Source organism: Dipodomys merriami, unplaced genomic scaffold (assembly GCF_024711535.1).
Source record: "Dipodomys merriami isolate MVZ:Mamm:240054 unplaced genomic scaffold, mDipMer1.0.p SCAF_13, whole genome shotgun sequence".
Taxonomy (NCBI): domain Eukaryota; kingdom Metazoa; phylum Chordata; class Mammalia; order Rodentia; family Heteromyidae; genus Dipodomys; species Dipodomys merriami.
Window position 1 is genome coordinate 34,227,057 of NW_027202604.1, and position 24,125 is coordinate 34,251,181.

Genomic DNA, 24,125 nt, shown 5'->3' on the forward strand with positions numbered 1-24,125 from the left:
AAAAAAAGGCAAAAGCAAATACATAAAAATACCTTTGCCTTGGGTAGTTTGCTGGTGTTTATCTCCCCAGATTTAGCTCTCCATTAGCATGGGAAATTGAGGAGTGAAATGAATAGTAACTGAGACCCAACAGTGCGAAGTATTTTGTTATTGTGACATATTTCATATTAGAAAGCTGACAACACTCATGTGCATGCGTGCATGCATGTTAAGAGTGGAGGAATGGTAAGAGGCTAAAAAAAATGGACACCTCTTTTTTTTTTTTAAAGATGATACAAGAGTTTGTAGGGGTGGAGAACCTTTATTCTTCCAAGAGTCGTGTGTGTGTGTGTGTGTGTGTGTGTGTGTGTGTGTGTGTGTGTGTGTGTGTGTGTGTGTGTACACACATCATTACAGGCCATGAAAATTTATCAATACAAGCAAACAACCAGGGAAGCCAACAAGAAACATTACAACTCTGTCTTATCATGTAGCAAATAAGTTCAGGCCGAGAATTCCCCCCCCCCCCCCCCCGGAACATGATAGCTCTATTTCTTCTTTTCATTATAATGGATGGAATGCACACAATGATAACAACTAGCAAGAGTTACAAGGTGTTATGCAGTTCTCCATGTAAATACAGTATGAGCTCATAGATAGAATCAATGAGTAGAGAGTGGACCTGTTGGGTGATTGGCATTATTGGAGCAGATAGGGCCCACATTTATCTTTGAATAGTAAGTTCCAGACTTGGGGATGCTTAAAGAAATGCCTTGGGAATACGTTGGATATGTAGATTCCTGAGTTCTTCCCCCACGTCTGTGGGTGTGCATTATGAATCTTCACAAGCAGGTGTAGGTGGTTCTCAGGCCATGCCGTGCTGTGAATTTTGGTGAGGAGAGATGGCATCATTGGTAGAAGACAAATGTGTGGAAGAACCATGCAGAAGCCAGTGAATTCCAGAAACAGAAAGTTTATCTAGGAGGGTTGAGTGTCGTAGCTAGTGTCTGTCTAGGGACCAGGGGTGTGGAATAGTCAGTGGCAATTGATCGTGGTTGTTGCAGTGTGTAGAGCCCGTGCTTTTATTTGAAGGTAGATTCAGAATGAGATCCATGTCTAAATGAATATAGCATAGTGATATAATTTTTGCATGTTGATCTGGAAGAGCTCGAACAAACTTACAGGTGATGTTCTTCTGCACTGTCATTTAGGAGAGCCAAGAAAAGAACTTCTCAAAGATCAGCAGAGATTCAGCTCACATTTCAGAGATTTATGATGTGTAGCTTGACTTTCTTGATTAATTTCCTTCTTTTGTAGACTGGCCTCCCTGTTCACATGGGAGGTTCTGTGTCCAACGAGGTTGCCGATCTATTTGTAGTTTAAGGTTGCTTTCCCACTGAGAATACTTAGTAGAGGCATTGATACTTATTGTGGTCTTGCTTCCTGGGGTTGTGCTTCTTGTGTATATGTGTGTGTGTGTTTTAAGTCATGGCACCCAGCATCTACAGTGCTGACAAGGGTGAAAATTCTAATGACCTATGTGATATCACCGACTTCAACTTATCCAAAGATTTCATCTAGTTCCATGGAATTAGTCATCTGAGTGATCCCATGGTTGCTGAACATTGTGATTCTAGGGAGCACTGTTTTGGCAGGGACTTTGTGTTGGTAAGGTTTAGGAGCATATTGTTTGTAGTTCACAAGCTGTGTGATACTAGGAAGATTCCTCGACCCTCAGCCTCAGTTTCTACTACAAGATGTGTGTCCTGCTCATGCAACGAGATGATACTATAAAATGCATACAGAGTACATATACTACATTGTAAGTAGTTCATAATACGATTGAGCATTGGTTATGTTGAGCTTGGTCAGTATTAGTTATATAATGATATAATGCTTTATTAATAGCAATAAATATTTCTAAATGGTTTTCCATCATTGTCGCCGAGGACTCCTGGATTCCCCTGAGATAATAAACTCAGCCAGTGTTTATGTCCCTTATATAAAATAGCTTAATTTTGTATATAACCAGCCTATCTTCCTGTATAGTTAAACTTAGCATCTCTAGATTTCTTATAATACCTAATGCAATGCATATAGTTTGCTTACTGTATTTTTTGGAACAATGACAAGAATAAAAACAACCTTTACATGATCAGTATATATGAAATTTTCTTTCTTTCTTTTTTTTTTTTTTTTTTTGGTTGGTTGTGGAACTGGGCCTGGACATTGTCCCTGAGCTCTTTTCTTGAAGGCTAGTGCTCTAGTATTTGAGCCACAGCACTACTTTCAGTTTTCTGATGGTTAATTGGAGATAAGAGTCTCGTGACTTTCTTCCCTGACTCGCTTTGAACCATGATCCTCAGATCTCAGCCTTCTGAGTAGCTAGGATTACAGGTGTAAGCCACCAGCACCCACTCTGTTTACGTTTTTTTCTTTTTTCCTTTTAGCCATTCTCATTGACACTGAAGGTTCACTGTTATCTATTTCACTATGTATTTGCCAAGATAAAGCCTAATATACATAGAAAAATCCATAATAAGGAACTGTATAAGGATTGGCCATTTGTAATTCTTTTATTATTCCTTAGAAGCTCTACCTGTTTTATTATGGCAATCACTGAACCCATTGACATTCCAATCTTAAGCACACATGTTGATCGAGGATTACAAAATGAATGACTTGGAGGTTTTTGTAACCATACTATATGTTGCATAGTGTTCCTGTTGGAGAATATTAACATTATTCACCATTCAGGTATGAAGAAGGTTCAGATTGCTCAAGAAACCATTTGGATAATGGCTTAGGCAAGTGCTTTGCAAACCTCTCATCCAGTTATTTTTTTTTTTTTAAACTTTCTTTCTCAGAGGAGACAGGGGAGGAAAACCCTACACCTCCTCATACCATTTTGTTTTGTAAGAACTACTGAACCAGTTGTTTGAATTAGCATAGTTATGTAATGCTCTTCTATCTCAGGCAGTTACTCAGAGTGTTACTGGGAGGTTACAGGAAGTTACAGACAGCAGAGTGGAGTGAGTGCTCACTGAGCCTGTGTTCTGTAGCTCACTGTTAAAGCATGTGAATGATGTGATGATGTGGCTTCCACCTGCATCCCCCAGGCTAATTTACACCACCCCCCTCCTTTATCCAGGCCACCCCTTGTGGGTACAGAGCTCTCACTGCTGAGCTAATCAGAGCATAACCTCTTATGGACAAACAGTGGCAGCTGAACTGAGCATGCCCAGAAATGGCAGTCACTGAGTAGGTGGGGCCCCCTGCCAAGGGAACAGGGATTCCAGGGGATGAGAGGCAGGCCAAGGGTGGCACCTTTGGGGCAGATTCCCACATGGACAAGAGGAATAAAGGTTCCTACCTCAGACCAACAGTACTGTTTTGTGTAGATCCTAATCATGATGACAGCTGCTGGAGCAGTTTTACTGTCCTCCTCTCCCTCTGGACAGACAGAGGACTTAACTGCATTTATGCTCTGATGTAAATCACTTTCCATTCTTCCACGTGCCAACTCAGATGTTTCAGAAAGGTAAAATGCCACCTGTTTCCAGTATCAGTACAATTTCCAGTGGTTTGGACAACTCTTTGGAAGAACCCCTAATACATCCCGTCCCACCAACTGGGCCACCTTGGAGAGAGCTTTTGCAGGTGCAAACAGAGCAGGGTAGAGGGCCTATGTTAAATGGCTGCAGCCTCCTGTCCAAGAGGCCCACCTGCACAGGGGCGCCCTCCCCTGTGGTGCCCTGGTGGACTGTACCTGTCTGCCCTGAGCTACACTCCTGATGGAGGGTTAAGAACTACCAGCAGGGGCTTTTTCTTCTTCTTCTTCTTCTTCTTCTGTCACAGACCAGCATGGTGTAAGTTAGTTACTTTCACATGCATTGTAGGCTGCTTGTCATATTGTATAGAAACCCTGTTGCAGGAAATGGGGAGGGTATTGTGTACTGTATATTGGGACCGGCTCAATTCAGTGTTAAATTTAAGTCTGGGACAAGAAGCAACGCCCACCCCATTACAAGTTTATATGAAGCAAACATCTATTTTTGCTATGTGCAGATTTCACTGTATGAAGTGCTAAAAATAGCCAAATGCTCAGAAATCATTTGTGATGCAAAAATGACTGGAGGGGGAACCGTGTTGTTTTCTGCCCTGGTTATGACTAAATTGTACAGGCCAGAAATTGTGCCCTAGAACTGTTTCCGCGAGGTCATTCCAAGACGTTGCTGGTGTTGGAAGGCTATTGGGCCTCTCCCTGTGGACCTGAAATGTCATCTTGCCCACACAGAATGTTAAAGAACTTAAAATAATTCTGACAGGGTTTTTTTTTTAATTGCCTAAAAGAAATTATTTGGGCATTGAACATTTTTCTGAGTGCATTTATTTATTTTTGATTTTTGGAAAAAAGCTGGGCTAGGTGACAGGTTAACAGTCACCAAGTCTCAGAGTTATTATTATGTCTTTTAAAGCGCTGAACCCATGTCTGGAGGCTGCTGTTTCCTAATCTCTGCCATGTACAAGGCCGGCATACTTCTTTGCTCCTGTGCTGGCCTGAGTCGTTTTGAATGGTATCATCAGATCAAGTGTCTTTGGTATAATCACAAAGCTGGGCCTCAGAGATCAACCCCTGCACCCTGAGGTCTGATGCTTTTTCTGTTTATCAGGCGGGCAATTTGGGCAATTTCAGTTGCCTTCTAGCAGCTAGACAAGTCTTCAGATTCAGAAATGTTGGAATCTGCCAGTGGAACAGCTGGTTAGTTTAATGCCTAAAGGCTGGACTCCTGCTGCAAGTTGTAGGAAATGCCCCCCACACCCACCCAGATAAGCCAGCTGACCCAGTTCTCAGTGTGTTGGCGTGGTGGGGGTAGCCGCAGCTCCACTCCCCATCCACCGCGTGGGCGCTCAGCCTGCTCTGCGGTGTAGGCGAAGATGGATGTAGTCTTCTGCCTGTCTCTGTGCTTCCCAGATTTGCCGGATCATCTCCCATCTTCAACCTGCAAAAGAAAATAAGAACTGAGAAAGTAAGTGAGCGCCGAAGCAGCGCGGAAAGCAGAGTGGATAGAAGAAAACTCTCATACTGGAAAGGCCTTAGCCACTTAACCCCTCGCGTGCGGTTCTCCGTGGCTGTCCCACTGACTTTGCCATGGAATGGCAGGAAAGTGAAAGCAAACTCTCGTCTTTCCGGGAAAAATCTGTGGAATGTGTCATCCTCCTCCCAGCTCTGTGGGTGGCACTTGTGTTGTAATGGGTCAACCTTTTGGACTGCTGGCACTTCTGAAAAAAAAACAGGGAAGACAGTGGCAAAATCTAAGGCCGAACCCCAGAGAAAGATTTGTTCTTACACCCCCAACCTTTATATTAGCAATCTCTCGCTCTGTTCCCCCCCCCCCCCCCCCCCGCGTCTACCTCTCTGTGTCTCTGTCTCCTACTTAAAATTTTTCTTAGCATGTAACGGATGCTCAACATACTGGGGGAGGAAAAGGAAGATTGGCTAAAACAGGAAATTTGGACTTAATTTGGAAGCAAAAAAAAAAAAAAAAACACCCAGTGAAATAAATGTTTAAACGGAAGTAGTCATATAAATATTTTCACTTTGAGAAATGAAAGCAGTGCCTAGCTTCATCTATAATAACCTGTAGCCATGCTATATCTGGACTTTGTGCTAGAAAGCCATACGAATGCCGATTTGGCAAGAAGGAAGTGTGCGTTGTTTCCCACAGGAGGACTGGGCAGCAGCTCTGTGGGGCTGAAGCTTCCTGAAGGTTCTTGCAGCCGCGGGGCTTGGTACACCCCTGGCTTCTCCTTGGCACACTGTCCTTCCGTTTATAGTTCCTTAGCATTTTCTCTTCCCATGTACAATCCAGGCCAGTAGAGCTGGGATACTGGCATTTCTTCTTCCAGCTGGCTAGTTTTAGGAAGGATGCAGTTTGAGCCTGTTCCTCCTTGGCTTTTAGCTTTCACTTGCCTTATTTGGTAAAGCCGTGGGGTTCGTTATTCCTGGAAAGGGTTGTTTCACTCATTTCAAGGACCATTTCCCACCTCCCATGTCTTTCTGAGCAGGGGAACTTGCTTGTAGCTCTGGGGTATCTGTTTCTCGCTGGGGCAATTGCAGGGTTGGGTTGTCTTGAAGAATTCACATTGGATTCAGGGTAGGGTGATGGACCCCTCACTACTAAGGCCTTTCCTTGCAGTCCACACAGTTCAGTGTTAACTTCCTTGTGAACCTAGGCTCTCCTGAACCAGCTTGGCATTTTTGGCTTTGCCCACAGCCTGGTATTGGCTATGTCCTCCTTGCTTTTCTCAGAACTGTCTACACTGTCTTTCCCTCTCGTTCTTTCAGGTTCTGCATCTTCTCTGCCTGTTTGGGAGCTTTGTTTTCTCCTTTATCAGGAATAGATAAGCATTGCTCTCATGACCAAGTTGTAGCTGAGCTCATGTTTTGATGACGTTTATAGGAAGACATATTCTTACCATGTTTGTTATGTGTGAAAGCATGTTCTCAACCTCTCCTCCACCCTCATTCCTTAACCAGTCACCCCCCAGAATCCTTGCGTACTTCATTCTTGAATGTCAAAGAGACAGGGTTTTAGAGAGATAGGAGGGGTGAGTTATTTCTAAAGTCAAATTTTGTTTTGTGTTTAAGCCTAAGAAGGAAGTTTGTAGAGCCTCAGCAAGATAGTTCTCTCCTTTCTGATTAAAGATTGGGATGGTGAAGGGAGAAGGAGGAAGTGAGGTTGATGTTAGCTAGTTCTTGTCCCCTCTCCCCGTTTCGTAGGAGGCAATTGAATTATTTAAGCATTTGGAGGGATATATATATATATATATATATATATATATATATATATATATATATATATATATATGTTTTTGGTCAGTTATGGGGCCTGAACTCTGGGCCTGGGCGCTGTCCCTCAGCTCTTCAGCTTATGGTGAGCGCTCTGCCACTTGAGCCACAGTGCCACTTCCAGCTTTTTCTGCTTATGTGGTGCTGAGGAATCGAACCCAGGGCCTCAGGCATGTGAGGCAAGCACGCTACCACTGAGCCACCTTCCCAGCCCCTAGAGGGAATATTTTTTTTCCTCTCAGAACTTGGAGGCTGCTGCTCCAGGAGAGTTAGTTAAGCTGTTTTTGTAGAGAGACTCCATGTTCTTCCTTCTTCCCCTGTAGTTCACTTTGGAGTGTGTGAAGTTAAAGGATGCCGTGTAATTGTAGACATCCTCAAACGCTAAGGAAAGGGCACCCGGGTGACATCGAGCAGTTTGCTGGGTCAGGGGAAGAGAGGAGATAAATCAGCATGAAGGATGGTCTCTGAATGTCCACAGCTAAGCGGACCCTAAGGCTTTCACCCTTCCAAAGCAAAGAGCAGCCATTGCTCTTAGCCATCCTCATTGTGTGCCTTCCTTGCGTGGGCAGCAGTTTTGGCATTTAGGAGACTATTTAGTCCTCTCTGGTTTGAGTTCTTCTGTTTCTTGATTAGAAAACGACAGGCAAACTCTATTCAAAGTAATGCGTTTGTTGTGTTATGAACACGTTTGCTCACATAAAACCAGCCAATTATCTGTCCCTACTGGAGCTGTAGGACTGTTTGGATTTAACTGCCTGAAGTCCTTCTGCTCTAGTGATTAATGTTTCTTGGCTGGAGTTTGTCCTGAGTTAGTTCTTTGGTCCTTCTTTTTATCATAGCTATTCTAGTGCATATAATTTTGCCATGCTACTACCAATGACTGCTACTACTGATAATAATAGGTATTAAACTGACATGGTACCTGCTCTGAAATGAAAGCTTTCCCAGTGTTTTGGTTTCTTCTATGAGTGTGAATCTGTGGTCAGATCCTTGTTTTCCTTATGAGGAAACATAGAGAATTAACATGCCCAGAGCAACAGTTGCAATGTTGGTCCAGGCAGCCTGATTCTAGCTAGAAATGGCTTAGCTGATCACCTTTCATCCTGCCTCCCAATACTGTTGAGCTCGTTGTGTGGCTGCAAGTTGAGCTGGTCTATGGGGCTTGTGGTACAAGGACTGCCTAGACTGAATGCACATGAGCTATTTGGGTGATTGCTGATTTCTACCATAAAGGCCATTTGCCCTCCTTTGTTGACACATTTCTGTCTTCAGCTTCCTGTCCCTTGTGTTTTTATTGTGCTTTTCTTCTGACTCTGCATCTACCTCTTGGGTGTGTGTCAGATCTACAGGTCTCCTGTACATTTCCTGAGACTTTGAGGGCTTCTATTCTTGTGTTCTCTGCCTGCAAATTGGGAGATAGCTTGGGAATGCATTTATGTTTTTAAACTTTTTTTTTCCCCTGAAAGTTATGGTAATACTCTAGCTTTGCTTTTAGGCAGTGCTTCTCAAACGATAGATAGACCACCTAGGACAAGGATAGTGTTACAAATACAGATTCTACCGTAGTCAGTGTGCTGTCTGATTGGCAGACTTGTGTTTTTCTGTTGCTGTTTTTGGGTAAGACCCTACATTTCTAATCACCATCACCTTCTCCTTCCGCCTCCTCGTTCCTCACTCCAGTGGGGCTTGAACCCAGTCTCCTGCATCTTCACCGCGTTTCTTTACCTGGAATTTTCAACCACTTCGTAAACTGTACCTCACAACGGCTGGAGTTTATAGCACCCAACAACATTCTAGAGGCATTTTTTTTTCCAGGAGAAAATAGAGAGAAAACTGATCATGACATTGAAGGAGACATTGTCATCATTTGGAAAGGACTTGTTCAAAAAGCAGGCATGGTTAATTGGTAGCTTAGTATCTGATCTTTGTCACTGAAGGCTGCAGATCATGCTGTCTGGAGTCTTGTTGGAGACAGCTTCTCACTGGGGAGGTTTTTCTTTTTCTTGCTTTTCTTTTTTTTAACACCTCTTATCTGATTTTTGTTAAATAGCCCACTGGAATCCAAAATAGAAGCTGTGTAGGGAGATTCTCCCTGAGCACACTTCAGCTGCCAGAGCTGTGCTGGTGAAGTTGTATTGATGATACCTGCCCACCCTGGTAGGAAAACTGCCTATAACACCACAGGGCCCTCAGACATACTTGGTTCTGACACTTGATGCCTGACTGTCCCCTTCAGCATCTCCACCCAGAGTGGTGGGCCTAGGGAACCATTTAAGATTTAAAAATAGCCAAAGTCTCCTCATGAAACTTGCAGGCATTACTACCAGGGCTGGAGTCTCTTTTTGTTCCATTCGTGACCCTAGAGTTAGCCACTGTTATTAGATCATCCTATATTCTCCAAGATTTTTATCTGCATGGACTCATATGTCTGTAAAAAAACGAAAGTCTTAACACAGAGGATGTATTTTAATATTACAGTGAGGTTTTACAACCTGTATTCAGTGCCATGAATTCAATGCCCTTGGCTCTCTCTGACCACTTCTCCTCACCTCTAACATGCTGTGGTGTAGGGCTTCAGTTTTGGTCCTCATTTCTTCTTCATTGGTTTCCACTCTAGCCAGTCTCATCCAGCCCTGGCACTGTAACGTACCCGTGACTAACACAGCTTCCTCTCAATTCTCCATCTGTGTCCCAGGAGCACAGGCTGCAGATTCGTCTCTCTAAGTGACACCCCCACGCCCCTCCCAAGCAGACTTGAGAGGTGTCTAGAACTGGCAGGTTCTCACTGCCCAAGCTTCATTCCTTCCCCTGACTCTCCCATCACAGTGCCTGTCGCCGCCTACCTCTCTGTTCGGCACTTCTGGCTCACTGGGCTCTCTGATCATATCGGCCGCTCTTCTTTTCCGTGCACATAGTCAGCTCATTTCTGCCCCAGGATCTTTGTCCTTGCATTCTTTCTGCTAGAAAGTCTCTTTGTCTACCTTGGAGGTCTCTTCTTCTTGTTTCCATTCTCTCTGCAGATGTCACCATCCCAGAGACCTCCTGACCTCCTGACCTTTCTGCTTTGTCATTTTTATCCCTTTAGTGGCTTCAGGGTAATGCATGCAGGTAATAACAGCCAACACTGTATTTTGTGTTGCCTACTTATTCTTTTTTTTCTCCCTGTAGAATTTAAGCTGTATGAGAACAGAGACACACTGGTCTTGCCAACTACTGTGTCTTTAGTACTTGGAACAGTGTGTGGCCTGAAGGAGATGCAGAGTTAGCATCTGTGAATGAAGGCTAGCAGAGTGAGAGGTAAACTGTATTAGAAGTGCTCTGGTTCTCTATGGCTGAATCTGCTATCCCTTTCTCCCAGAAGGTGAAAGAATGCTCTGTCCTCAGTAAATTATCACATTAGGCCTATCCATGTATGTATGTATGTATGTATGTATGTATGTATGTATGCATGTATGCATTGGCAGTCCTGGGTTTAAACAGAACCTTCACTTGCTAGGCAGATACTCTACCACCTGAGCCATGCCTCCAGCCTTTTGTGCTCTTATAATTTTTTTCTAGTAGGGTCTGACTCTTTTGCCCTGTCTCGTTTGGGCCTTGATGCTTCCCCTTTTATTGGTTAAAGTGAAATCTTGTAAAAAAAAAATTTCCCCAGTCTGGCCTTGAACCATGATCCTGCCAATCTCTACCTCTTGTGTAGCTAGGATTATAGATGTTAAGTCATCTTACTCAGCTCTGTTGATACATTTTGACTTAGGATGGGATTTCCTCATTTCCTTCAGGGGAAGACAGAAAAGAAGAGAAAGAAAATTAGGCAGGTAATCATACATTTTCCTAAAGTAACTTGACTATCTTGAAATGACCAGATCTTTGCTTTGAATTGGTTTTGCTTTTTTTTTTTTTTTTTTTTTTTGGGTCTGGTCGTGGGGCCTGAACTCTGGGCCTAGACGCTGTCCCTCAGCTCTTTAGCTCAAGGCTAGCGCTCTACCACTTGAGCCACAGTGCCACTTTCGGCTCTTTTTTCTTTTTGCTTATGCGGTGTTGAGGAATCGAACGCAGGGCCTCATGCATGCAAGGCAAGCACTCTACCACTGAGCCACATTCCCAGCCCCTGGTTTTGCTTTTTTGACAGGGTTTGTTTGAAATAATTCTTCAGTTAAACTTATTTTTTCTCCCCCAAAAGAGCATTTCTGATTACCTCTAGCAGTGAAGATGGATAGCAGAATGATAAATGTCAGAGGTTATTCTGCCATGGATTTGAAGGTGATGTATTTAATTTGATGGCTTCTACGCAGTTGAATTTTTTAAAAGCCTTCTTTTGGAGCAATGTCAGTTTAAGAGATCTGACATAACTGAATTATATAATCAGACATTTTAAGGATGCAAATTGCAAAGGCTTTGGTGGTTAGCTTCTGGAACTTCTTTCATTTTGTGTGCTTTGAGGATTGGTCTTGACGCTTTTGATCCTTTACCCTTGACGTTTCCTCCTCAGTGGGCTCATTCCAAGATGGGCTTCTGAGGGATGCTTGAGTTTAAAAGAGACCACAGTGAGAATGATGCCCGCGTGATAACAAAACTTGAGAAGTATCACCAGTGCCTGCCTGCCACCTGGGAAAGCCAGGAAATGGTTGGAGCAGTCTGGTCAAGGGTGGGCTCCAATGCTGATCACAGGCCAACTATCCTGTGTAGGACTGTGTGTTTAATAACAGTTGGTCTCGCCGGGCACCGGTGGCTCACACCTGTCATCCTAGCTACTCAGGAGGCTGAGTTCTGAGGATTGGGGTTCAAAGCCAGCCTGGGCATGAAAGTCCGTGAGACTCTTACCTCCAATAACCCACCAGAAAACCAGAAGTGGCACTGTGGATCAAGTGGTGGAGCACTAGCCTTCAGCTGAAGAGCTGAGGGACAGCGCCCAGGCCCAGAGTTCAAGCCCCACGACTGACAACCAATCAATCAATCAATCAATCAATCAATCAATAACAGTTGGGCTGTGTTTTGAGTCTGTTTTCTCGCTCCAGCACGCTGTTCAATACGCAGCAGACCTTTGCTTCCTGGTTTTCTCACTGCATGTAACCTGTGGTCTTTGGTGTATCACAGGGCCATTGCTTCTTTTTAGACAGAGCAGTTCCTCCTGCTTTCTCCTGGCAGCTTTTCTATTGATTGTGATCTTTGAGGGTACAAACTACCAAACCCTGGCTTTTACACAGGAAACGGGCTGGAGGCTGAAGTTGTGTGTTCAGGGTGGACTCTACCACCTGTCCATGTTTCGTCTCTGCCTCCCTCTGGGTGGGCCTGCTTCGCAAGCCAGTCTCGCTTTTATGGTATCCAAGCCATTGTCATCAGATGGCTGGGTGTGTACAGTCTCCTCAGTTATGCTGGGGGAAGGACATGGTTCTCCACAGGAGTGGGTTGTTGTAGATATTGATAATCCCATTCATGGATCACAAAAAATCATCAGTGAAGATGGTACCTGGCTAGGAGTAGCCAGCAAGAAGCTTTCGAGAAACATCCATGTCTGTCCCTTCATGTGACAAATGATGTTGTAGGCCCTGGTCCAGATGGAGGTTTTGCATTTAGACTTAGGTTCAGGTTCTTCTTCTTTGCCCATATTTTGCTCGTGTACATAGTATGTCACGGGTTGATTTCTAAGCCTCATTGTATCTAGCCGGATAATGAAGTTGGTTGATAATGGGTATGTAGATTGAAATGGAATTACGAGGACTTGTGAAGGTAGACTCTCAGCCCAGTACTGCTGTATGTTTATTACAGCTTACTTGGTCACGTTGTGTATGGGAACCAGGGCATCAGCTTAAGGATGTTTTGAAGGGCAGAGAAAGACAAGATGGAGAAGACGCCTGGATAGGTCTGGCTAAAGTGGGGAAGTATGGGCATCAGAGGGGAGACCAGAGGTCATGGGCAGGTGATGGAGGGTGTCAGCACCAAGATTGGGTCAGACAAGATTTAAAAGCCATGTAGGTGATTGGTGACCTCAGAGAGAGTTTTGATAGCTTGGCTAGGGTAGACTAGTCTTAGGAAACCAGAAAGGCCAGGAGTTACTCTGACTTCACAGATAAACAATGGTGTTAATATGTTTATGTTTCTTTGGGATTTGCTTAAGTGTTCCCTGTCCAACTCCCCCTAATGGAGTAAATTAAAATCCTAATTAAAGTCGTGATCCCTTGATTTATGAGGGCATCAGTATAAAACCAGCAGCATTTACAGAATTGTAATAAGCCCACATAAGAGGCAGAAAGTTCTCTCCATTTCAGGAAGCACCAGGCTGAAACTGGACTCTGTCCCAGGCAAGTCTCTCAGCAAAATTCTCTGTGAACTAAGAAGTAAGGAAAAGTAAGTCTCTTTGGGTTGATTATAGAGGATCTACCTTGCTAGTTGAAAGCCGAGTCTGTGAACCAACAGAGAAACTCTTGCCATGTGCTTTTACAGTGTTAGGTTGGTTTTTTTGTGTGTGCCGTCTTGGGGCTCGAACTCAGGGCCTAGCCATTGTCCCTGAACTGATTTTGCTCAAGGCTATCTCTCAACCACCTGAGCCACAGCTACACTTCAGGCTTTTTTGGGGTAGTTTATTGGAGATAAGAGTCTCACAGACTTTCCTGCCTAGGCTGCTTTCAAGTGTGATCCTCAGATCTCAGCCTCCTGGGTAGCTAGGATGACAGGTCAGAACCACAGGTTCCCAGCTACAGGATTAGTTTTTGTTTTTTAAAACAATGTTTATGTCATTGTTGGTTCTGTATTATATGCTTAGGAGTGAGAGAAATAAGTCTTTTATCTCTGTCTAGTGGTATTTATTGCTTTGCTGAACCCTTGTTTGTAGTGACCAAAGTTGGAACATGGAGTTTATTTATGTTCAGATGGGTTTAGCAACTAGTTACAGGTAGGCTCTCAGTTCCCCCAAACCAGTTGTTGGCTGGGCACTGGTGGCTCACACTGTAATCCTTGCTACTCAGGAGGCTGAGATCTGAAGATTGAAGTTTGAAGCCAGCCCAGGCAGAAAAGTTCCCATTAGACTCTTATTCCAATTAACCACTCCAAAACCAGAAGTGGAGCTGTGGAACAAAGTGTAGATTATTAGCCTTGAGCAAAAGAGCTCAAGGACAGTGCCTAAGCCTCACAACTCACACACAAAACAAGAAAAGAAATCCAATTGTTTTTGTAATAAAGATGCAACATGTTCGTGTGGATTAAATGACTACCTCTTTACTAGAATTGCTTTGATTGTAATATATAGAAATCTCTCTCTTCTCTCTTCCAGAATCTTAAGCGGAAATACCTTTTAGCTATTGGGTTTTCCACAGTCATCTTTCATTTGAATATCTGGTTAGTGATCAACCTGACAGCCTCTTCTATTCGGACCACACAGGGCAACATTGAGGCTGTTCCATGGAGCAATGGGAGTGTGGTGTAGTTCACATTAAAATACGTTGCCTTGATATTGCTTCCTGGGAACATACAGTTATGCAGCCTACTGGAAGCTGATTTTCTCAGTGTGTGGTTGTGTTACTGGGGTTTTGTACTCATATTCAGCAAGCATAAGTTAGGACCACAGAGCAGGAAGTGAACAAATTAACTCAGGAAAACATGAAGCAAATGAGAACATGGTGGGTGTATGGCCTGTCTAAAGGAGTCCTTTTATCTCTAGCTACTTGCTGTCCTACAGAAATAGAAGCTTAGTGTTCCCAAATTGTGTGTGTGTATATATAGGGGGTTGTTGTTACTGTTTTCCTCTAACAAAAAAGCTGTAGGAAGCTGGGTGCCAGTGGCTCATGCCTATAATCCTAGCTACTCAGGAGACTGAAATCTGAGGATCATGGTTTGAAGCCAGCCTGGGCAGGAAAGTCTGTGAGATTCTTACCTCCAATTAACCACCAAAAAAGCTGCAAATGGAGCTATAGGGCCAAGTGGTAGAGCGCCAACCTTGAGTGAAAGAGCTGAGAGACAGCGACAAGGCCTGGACAAGAACCTGTACCACACACACACACACACACGCACGCACGCACGCGCGCGCGCGCGCGCACACACACACACCCTTTAGGATCTGGGTTTTAATGTGAAGTTTAGAACCTGTACACACATATACACACCCTTTAGGATCTGGGTTTTAATGTGAAGTTTCTAAATAATAGCAATTAATGCTAGTCTGTTTAAAAGAGCAAGCAGAGACAGATAGAACTTTGTGTGGAAGATCTGGACTGAAGTCCAGCAGCTGGCACATTTGGCTTCAGGTAATGTTTTCTTAAATGACACAATGATTAGTTCAGTCAGCATGCTCATGTGTGTGCGTGGAGTGGTGGGAAGTGTTTTGCAGAGCATGGGGGCCGGTAGGCAGGTGATAGAAATTCACCTGAGCCCCCACAGAGCTCAAATTGGACATTAACTCAGGGCCATTTAGAAGAAGTTTTGTAAAGAGGAAAGACAAGTGGCGGGGGGGGGGGGGGGTGGGGGGAGGAGGGGGAGATTCCATGTTGGAAAGAGGACCATTTGAGTTTCATTGGGAAGGAGGCAGGGCAGAGGGCATTTGTGTTAGTCCGTTTTCCACTACTATAACAAAATACCTGAGATCATCAACCTATGAAGAGAAAAGGGTAATTTTGGCTTATGGTTTTGAAGGCTTTAGTCCCCAGTGGGTTTTCCCTGTGCCTCTTGGAACAGGGTCTGTGGCAAGGCAGCATATATCAGCCCAGGGCAGAGCAAATTTGCTTCTCTCATGAGCCAGGGAGCAAAGAGATGGGGTGTGAGGCCCTACAGTCTCCTTCGAGGGCAGGTCCCCCACTCACCTGAAGACTTCCCCATTAGGTCAGTATTCCACTTCTGGCAGTGCCACCTTGGGAACCAAATCTTTAACACAGATCTTTGATTCATACTTCAAGCTCGAAATCAGGGCTGAGCTCAGCGGCTCATAAATTGTTAAAGATTCCATCTGAACCAATAAAATGCTAGGCACATGGGTACGTGCCCATCATCCCAGCCACATGGGAAGCATGAATAAGAGATTCATCATCTAGATTCTGGCCCTGACATAAAATTCAAGATCCTTTTTGAAAAACAAGTGAAGCAAAAAGAAATTGGAGGTGCAGCTCAGGTTTTAAGGGACCGCCTAGCTAGCACAAGACCTCTGAGTTGAAAGTTCAGTACCATTAAAAAACACCAAAACACCAAAAAACCAAAGATCCAAATGATATTAGTGCTCTTCTAGGCATCAAAGAGGTGAACTATGGAAGTGAGATAAAGCAAACTTATGCTTTAGAAACGCTTACTAATCTGGCTTGGCTAGAAGTAGAGAAGTTAATTTTTATCTGGAGATGGCTGCTGTGTTGTGCGATCATGCAGCTGGTTTGCACAGTAGGCTACCTCCTAGCTTGGCAGAGTACTCCTGGCTGTCTGGTCAGAGTCTAAAGTGCACCAACTTAACCAGGATCTTCTGATTTGTGTCATTGTCTGTGCCAGGTTTTGCAAATGTCTGTTGAGCCTTGTGTGTTGTGGGGTTGATAGTGTTTGAGTGTGCATGTGTGATTCTGACTGATTCCTTGCTGAGTCTTCCTCCTCCTCTTCTTCCTTCTTCATCATCAACATCATCCTCATCGTGATTTCTGTGATCTTCAGGGAAAATAATTTAGTATTAAAAACTATATTCCTGGAAGAGAATGTGGTCAGAGGTAACTTCACCAAGTATGACATCATTACTGTGACCTGCAAAGTCTTCGGCTAAAAAGAAAAGTGTCCTGGGAACGATTGGCCCCACTGTTTTAATATAATATAACAAGGGTCACTTTGAAGACCCTTCTTTCTCCTTGTCTCTGAAAGGCTGTGTTTTCAGACCCAGGTGTTCCATTTCAAATCCTTATGTATTATACTGCGTTGTGTCTTTGCTATTGCATGCTATGTTTGTTTAGCACTTAGAGAAATTATACTAATTTACCTGTAGGATTTCTTAGTGACTTGGTAGAATTTTTCCCCTCCTGCAGTGCTAGAGATTGAACGCTGAACTTTATGCATGCTAGGCAAGTGCTCTACCACTGAGTCACATCCCCCCACTAGAATATTTCTTAAATAAATAGTTGAGAAAGTATCTTTCTTTTGTTGGAGGTAGTTGGGTATCAGGTGGGTTGGATGGACGTTAATCATCTGTTACAGGTGAAGGGGAAAGCAACCCATAATTTATTGTCCCCTGATCTTCAATATAGGTGCCAAAATGACTAAACAGGGACAAAAGTGGTCTTTCAACAAACGGTACTATATAACAACTAGATTTCTGCAGGCAAGATAAAAAAAAAAAAAAGAACTTGTACACCTGCCTCACACCAAATTTAACTCAAAGTGGATCAAAAGCCTAAATACAAGAGCTAAAACTATAAGCCTCCTAATAGAAAATACAAGTTCAAGTCTTCATGACCTTGTGCTACGCTAGCTAGTGACTAATTAATACAGTAAAATGTAAGTAACATTGCTGGGCGCCGATGGCACATGCCTGTAACCCTAGCTACTCAGGAGGCTGAGATTTGAAGATTGCGGTTCAAAGCTAGCCAGGAAAGTCCATGAGACGCTTATAAACTACTCAAGGAAGAGGTACTGTGGCTCAAGTGTTAGAGTGCTCACCTTGAGCAAAAAAGGGATAGCACCCAGGCCCAGAATTCAAGGACCTTCAAGGACCGGCAAAAACAACAAAACAAAACAAAACAAAAACAAATATAGGTAACACAAGAATAATCAAAATGATACTGGACACTGTCTACAAAACAAAAACAGGCCCAGAGATCTATTTCAAATGATGAATGCTTGGCAACCATGCACAAGGCCCTGGGTTCAATCCCTAGCACAAGAGGAAAAAAGACAAGGAGGGAGGGAGGAAAGAGGAAAAGGAAGGAAGGAGGGAGGGAAGGAAGAAAGGGGAGAGAAAACACAACTCAGAAAGGGGGAAAATATTCTAAAACGTCTCTCTTTTTTTGCATGCTAAATTACTAGTATTCAGAATATATAAGAACTGTCGTGGTCCAACCATAAAAAGATAACCCAATTTTAAAATGGAACAAGGATTTAAATAGACATTTCTTTAAAAAAAATGTACACTGGCTCATAGGCATATGAAAAGATGCTTAACATCATTAGGGAAAATGCAAATCAAAGCCACAATAAAACATTAGCATGGTCATGGGAGATGGATAATAGTAAGTATTGGTGAGAATGTGGAGAAGTTTTACATTGCTGCTGTAAGATGATGCATCAGTTTTGTAGAACAGATCCACAGTTCCTCAAAGCTCAAACACCGAGTAATCCTGTGACCCAACAGTTCCTCTCTAAATATAAACCCAAGAGAATGGAGAGTATATATCTGCAGCCATACAGATGCTCACAATTGCGTTATTGATAAAGCTGAAATGTCGAAATAACTCACATGTCCATAAGCTGAGAAATGAACAAACTATTTGTGTAGGCCTGTAATGAAATATTAATTCATGCACAAAAGGCAATGAAGTACTGATGTGTGCTACAATATGAATGGATCTTATCTTATAGGCTATACATCTTATGATTTCACTTCTGTGAAATGCTCAGGATCTGTAAGGCAGAAAATGAATTGCTGGTTGCTTAGGGTCTGAGGGAAGAGAAAATGGGGGCTGACTACTATTGGGTGTAGGATTTTTTGGGGGAGGGAGGTTATACGATGTCTTGGAATTAGATAGTAGTCATGGTTTTCGTGACTGGTTTTCATTTAAGACATTGTTAAATTCTACAGTGTATATTTTGTTGGCTATGAATGAAGTCTCAGTAAAAATGGCTACATATAAGTTGTTTAAACCCACTGGCCACACAATTATGCAAATGAAACAACAAAGACATACCAAGTAAAATACTCAAAGGTTGAGTAAAAGGGAAATGAATGAAAGGAGGGATGAAGGGGAGGGCCTGATTCAAGGTCTGTTTTGGGGATGGGTTTTGAATGTGTCGGAGGACATGTTTCAGGTGGAAGGTATATTCGTCTAACAAGAGTAATTGATGGACAGAGTCAGGGGCCGGAACTTCTGGGCTTTCTCAGAGTCATAGAGGTGGGGGGAGGCCAGGTAGACAGGATGGAAGCAGAAGTCCTTGTTGAACCAGGATATGCAGGATGCTGCTTTTCTAAGGATGAGACAAAGTATGCAGGCATTGGCCGAGGAAAAGTTTCAGAGCTTCAAACTTGCTCTGCTAGTAAGTGCTCTGTGCCTTGAGCCACACTTCCTGCCTGGCTTTTTGCTGGTGAATTGGAGATGGAATCTCGAAGACTTCTCTGTCCAGGCTGGCTTTGAACTACCTCCCTCTGAATCTCAGCCTTCTGACTTGCTGGGATTATAGCCATGAGCCCCTGGCATCCAGCTGGATGTTTTTAATCTTGGAGTTGGCATTGTTTCCAGAAACTTGGCCAGCTTTTTTTTTTTTTAAATCTTGGGGCAGAGGTAAGAACCTTCCGTACTGAATAGTGGATGATGAAAAGCTAACTACATTTTTATTATATGACGTAAGTCTTTGTCGTTAATGTACCCACCACACAGGCAACTTATAAGGCAGTAATAAAGACACTGGGCTCTTGGAGGAAGGAGTGCCAAGCTCAGGGAGGTGGGTAGGCTAGGGTGGAGAGCAGAGATCTTCCCTAGGGATCTGTACTGGGAGGTGACCTTACAGTATTAATGGGTGAAAGACAGGGCAAAAGAGTGAGACTATTTGAAAAATAATGAAACCAAAAAGGCGTGGGAGCATTGGCTAAAGTGCTAGAGGACCTAACCTACATAGCAAGCACAGGGACTTGAGATTAAATCTCAGGACAAAGAATGGGGGGGGGGAGCAGGGTAAGGGGAAGGAAGAGAGAGGAAGTAAGGGGGGAGGGAGGAAGGAAGGAAGTTGATGCCAAAAACATAAATGGTGGTATTAGAAACTGTGTCATAATCTAAGCACCTTTTTGAGGGTTGGCGTGTATCATCCTGAGGTGCCTTCCTGGAAGATCTTGCGCTAACAAGTCACTATTTGGAGCTGGAATGTGTCGTTATCTTTCAGGTAGGTGTTCTGGGGGAGAGGAGAAGCTTGACAGTCATTCTTTTTGGCAGATACTTTGATTTAAAAATGGCAATTGGGTGGTAGGCCGTGTTTGCTAGGATAAAAATAAAGTGTAAGCAAATGAAACATAGGTCATGAAATAAATTAGGAAAGCACTCCCCCCCCCCTACCCCCTGGTTGGTCGTGAGGGGCGCTGTCCCTCAGCTCTTCAGCTCAAGGCTAGCGCTCTACCACTTGAGCCACAGCTCTACTTCTGGCTTTTTCTGCTTATGTGGTGCTGAGAAATGGAATCCAGGGCCTCAGGCATGCCAGGCAAGCACTCTGCCACTGAGCCACCTTCCCAGCCCCAGGAAAGCACTTTTTTTCTCTTTCTTTGGGGCACCTGCATGCTGTCTTTTAGGGAGTCCAGATTGATTGTGTAGTTTTTTTTTGCTGGGATAAGATTGGCGAAAGGCTATCTTTGTAAAGAATTTGCTCAGCCAGGGTAGGTTTAATATGGAGAAATGTCAAGAAGTAAGGGATGGCCCAGCCTACACATGCCAGAGGCTGGTTAGAAAGTATCCAGAACCCAGGGGAAGATCCGGGGTGTTTGGGGTTGGGTCACCAGCTCTTCAGAGAACAACAGGAGAAGGAAGCAACAGAGCAGGACTGTCTTCCTCCACCCTTCTTGCCTCTCCATGGAAAAGTGGGCCCACACCAGCAAGGACAGCTCTGCGCACCCGGCCTTGCACTCAGCGTGGAACTTGTGAAGATTAGGCCATCTTGAGTTCAATTGGCTGTGTAACCTGGGGAGGAGGGAGAGCAGGGAGCTAGACTTGTCATTCCCACTTCTTGACAGTGGGCCTTACCAGGAGTCTTTTGCACAGAACAAGAGTTCTATTGTTTGCTCCAGTCCACCCCGGCTGGTCCCCCAGATCCTGCGAAAGTCCAGTCAGGAGCATTTTCTCACTCCCTCTCGCACGTCTGCTTGGGTAGGGGACTCCAGTCTGCTTCAGTCACCCTGCGGTTTCCTATTGGGTCCTCTGTCTGCCTGGGATACTGGGGATTACCTTTAACGGTGGTCCAGCACACAGGCATTTAATAAAGGTTTGGTGAAAGACAAGTCAAATTATTGCAGGAGACACAGCCAGCTTTACCTCAGTGTAGTGGACTTGGAGTTGAAAAAAAAAAGTCCTTTTCCAGAAGGCTCCCAGGATGAGCAGCCCCATGGCTTCTGTAACCCCATGCCAGCTGCCCCAGGCCTTCCCAAGCTCCTTATGATCTCCCGCGCAGCGATTCTCCAAGGGCCATGGCTGTGGTTTGCATGGTGAGATTTCATTTGCCTTTGACTCAGAGGTGCTGAGGATGTGGAGCTCTGCCCAGCAAGGTTTTAACCCGACTCCACCCTGTTGATTGCTGCTCACAGATCTAACCTAGAGCTCGAGCTCTCCTCTTTTTTTTTTTTTCCCCAATGCATTTTTGTGTATTGAATTTCTTTCCTGCCAGTTCCATCCAGCTATGTTCTCATTTCCAGAATATACCAGTTTTCAGGGGGAAGTGCTCCCTCCTTTTCTCCCACCCTTCTTCAGAACTTAAAGAACAGAAAAGCCTGGCTTTGAACTCATGAATATTTTGGTTTGGTTTTTGTAAAGTTCTTAAGCCTGAACGGAAGTTTAAAAGGTGACTTAAAAAGCATGCTCTTGGGCAAAAACTTAAGTCTTTAGGTAAGCGGCGAGAATGCGGTTCATATCCAGCTTTAAAATAACCAACCCAGGGCCAGTGTTGTTTTTCTGTATCCCACTGCTTCCCTGCCTCTGATTGTTTCGAAGCAAACAGCAGACATCATACGATTTCATTAGAGATGGCATTTTAAACTGCCTTTTAATGTTGTAGAGCTGTTTGGATAGCACAGAGGATCCGGGGAAAGTCTGTCTCTGCAGTCCCTCTGCGCCTCCAGGCACCAAGCCAGGGAAGAAGCATTACCTGAGCCATCCAGTGGGTGGCCTGGATCACAGGCCCCAGGGAGACCTGTCTGTTCTCTCCCTTCCCCTCTCCTCAACTCATTATAGCCCGGCCCTGCTCACCAAGCCCTGAACAAGCAAACATGTTTTCCTAGTGATGGAAATCACATTAACCTTTTCCATGAAGGGAAAACTCATGTTTTTTTTCCCCCCCTTATCAGCAAGATCTTCCTTTTCACAAGGTCATGAGAAGCAGTGGATTTGATTTTATTGTTACTATTGCAGTATTTCAAATATATATGTGTGCAGGCATGTAAATTTAAATGTCTGTATACACAAATCTTAAATGTATTGCTTGATGGGATTTTACATTTATATTCATGCAACTCCTCCAAGGTTGAGAGAGAGAGAACATTTGAAATTCCCCAGAAAACACTACTAACCCCCAATAAAGGTAATTACTGTCCCAGTATTGACACCATACATTCTTTTTGCTTATTCTTGAGCTTCTTATAAGTGGGTCCATCAGTAATTACATTTGTGGAAATGTGGTCAGTTATGGGCGACTCATGGTGGCTTATCTCGTGACAGTATGGACCAGCATTGCTGGGCAGCATGGATGGACTATTGGTTTGCGGGTTCAATCATGGTGGTCATGTTTATTGTCTGCTCTGTGCTGGGATCTGTTTGAAGGGCTTTAGATGATGTGGTTGATTTACTCTTGGGAGTGAATTTGTGCGTTAGTCTTTATGGTTATTCCCTTTATAGAAACACACATGTAGAGTCAGATCATTTTCCCTAGAATTACACTCCTAATGGTGACGAGTTCTGGATGAGTGTGCACACAGGCACTCAGAGGGCTCGGTTTTACCCACATGAGAGGGGACATCATCTTCCCCAGGCTTCACTGGCTCTCGGGCTCCACAGTCCCTCAGGAGAAGACATGCACATTACGGAGAGGCCTGGTCACCTGGGTGAGGTTGCTCAGCCTTTGAGGAGCAGAGCTAAGGCTAGCTTTTCAGTTTCTCCATGTAGCTGCCTCTTCTTCCTTCTCCTCCTCTTCCTCCTCCTCCTCCTCTTCCTGCTTCTCCTCCTTCTCCAATTTTTTTGTGTGTTCTCTTTGCTGATGGTTATTTCCATTTGGTGATTGCTTATTTCCATTGCCAGCACAATGGAGTAGGTTTTATTACTCCACAGGTCACACTTGGTTGCACGCAATAAAAACTAACTTAAATCCAAAAGGAATCTGAATGTATGCAATCCTGGAGCCAGGCTCCGTGCGGATGGAGCCCTGCTGGCACTGATTAGTTTTGAGCTCGTGGAAAGGGTGCTTCACCGGGTCCAGGGACCCCCTCATCCTCCTTCACAACACACTCCATGCTGTCCCTGCAGAGTGGCAAGCCTTAAGCTGGCTTTGCAGCCCTTTCTGCAAGTGCTGAGGCCAGGGTAGAAAGTTGCTTATGCAAATGTGCTTGGGTGCCTGTGTGCAGGCTGCTGGTCTGGAGGAACTTCTGGCCCCTTTTGTCTTGTGCAATGAGTAGAATTACCTTTCTCCTAGATGTGTAACTGAACTATTCATGTTAACCCATATTCAATACTCCTTGCAGATAGGTAAACAAAGCTTAATCGTCTGAGCTAGAGTGGGTCAGAAGGAGGCTTGTGAATGATGGCCCTGCTGAATAGGGAGGGTGGGAGAGGCAGAGGACGGTGGGCTTCTACATTCAGCTTTGGTTTTCTCTTCTGGTCGTCTGAAATGGAAAAGTTGCCTCGTTGTCCCTTGTCTCTTAATGGCAGTGTGTGTTCTCTGCGCAGGCACATAATGGAAGGGCTGTTTGGCAGTTGGAAAATGTCTCTCGACTGCAGAAGGTGCTGTCCTGGCTTGGGGATGTGGTTAGCATTCAGTAGCCACAACAGTGTGAAGCTGGTTTCCACTCCCAGCCAGCTACAGTGAATACCTGGTCCTGGAAGGCATTTGTGGGAAAGATGAATGGCCTTTCCCCTTGTCACCTCCCATTTCAGCCTACTCACCTTTTACCTTGTGCCTATTCACCTTTTACCTATCTTCTCATGTGTTCCCTGGCCCTGTTTCTGATCCTGATGTACCAGGAATAGAACAGCAGCTGTGGAGGGTAAACCTTCATCTCTGGTAGTCTGGTAAATTGGATTAGGAGCAAGTCTCTATTTCCCTTTCATTACTACTTTGCTGGTAATCAATTTATTTCATGTGGCTTACAAGTCTCCCTTCTCTACATTCATCTTACTGTCTTTCTGAAATTTTTATTCTGTGACTTCTTATCCTTAAAAAAAAAAAAAAA

General features: G+C 44.1%; 1 protein-coding gene and 1 long non-coding RNA gene across 2 annotated transcripts in view; one reads left to right on the forward strand and one right to left on the reverse strand.

The window, feature by feature from the left end:
* Positions 1-24,125, forward strand: part of Itpr1 (inositol 1,4,5-trisphosphate receptor type 1) — a 297,390-nt gene that overhangs the window by 66,488 nt on the left and 206,777 nt on the right. The window lies entirely within an intron of this gene.
* Positions 4,355-5,199, reverse strand: LOC138824557 (uncharacterized). Its single transcript, XR_011371132.1, has 3 exons — positions 5,067-5,199; positions 4,824-4,982; positions 4,355-4,723 (listed from the first exon to the last, which is right to left on the reverse strand). It is a non-coding gene; the product is annotated as an uncharacterized lncRNA (long non-coding RNA).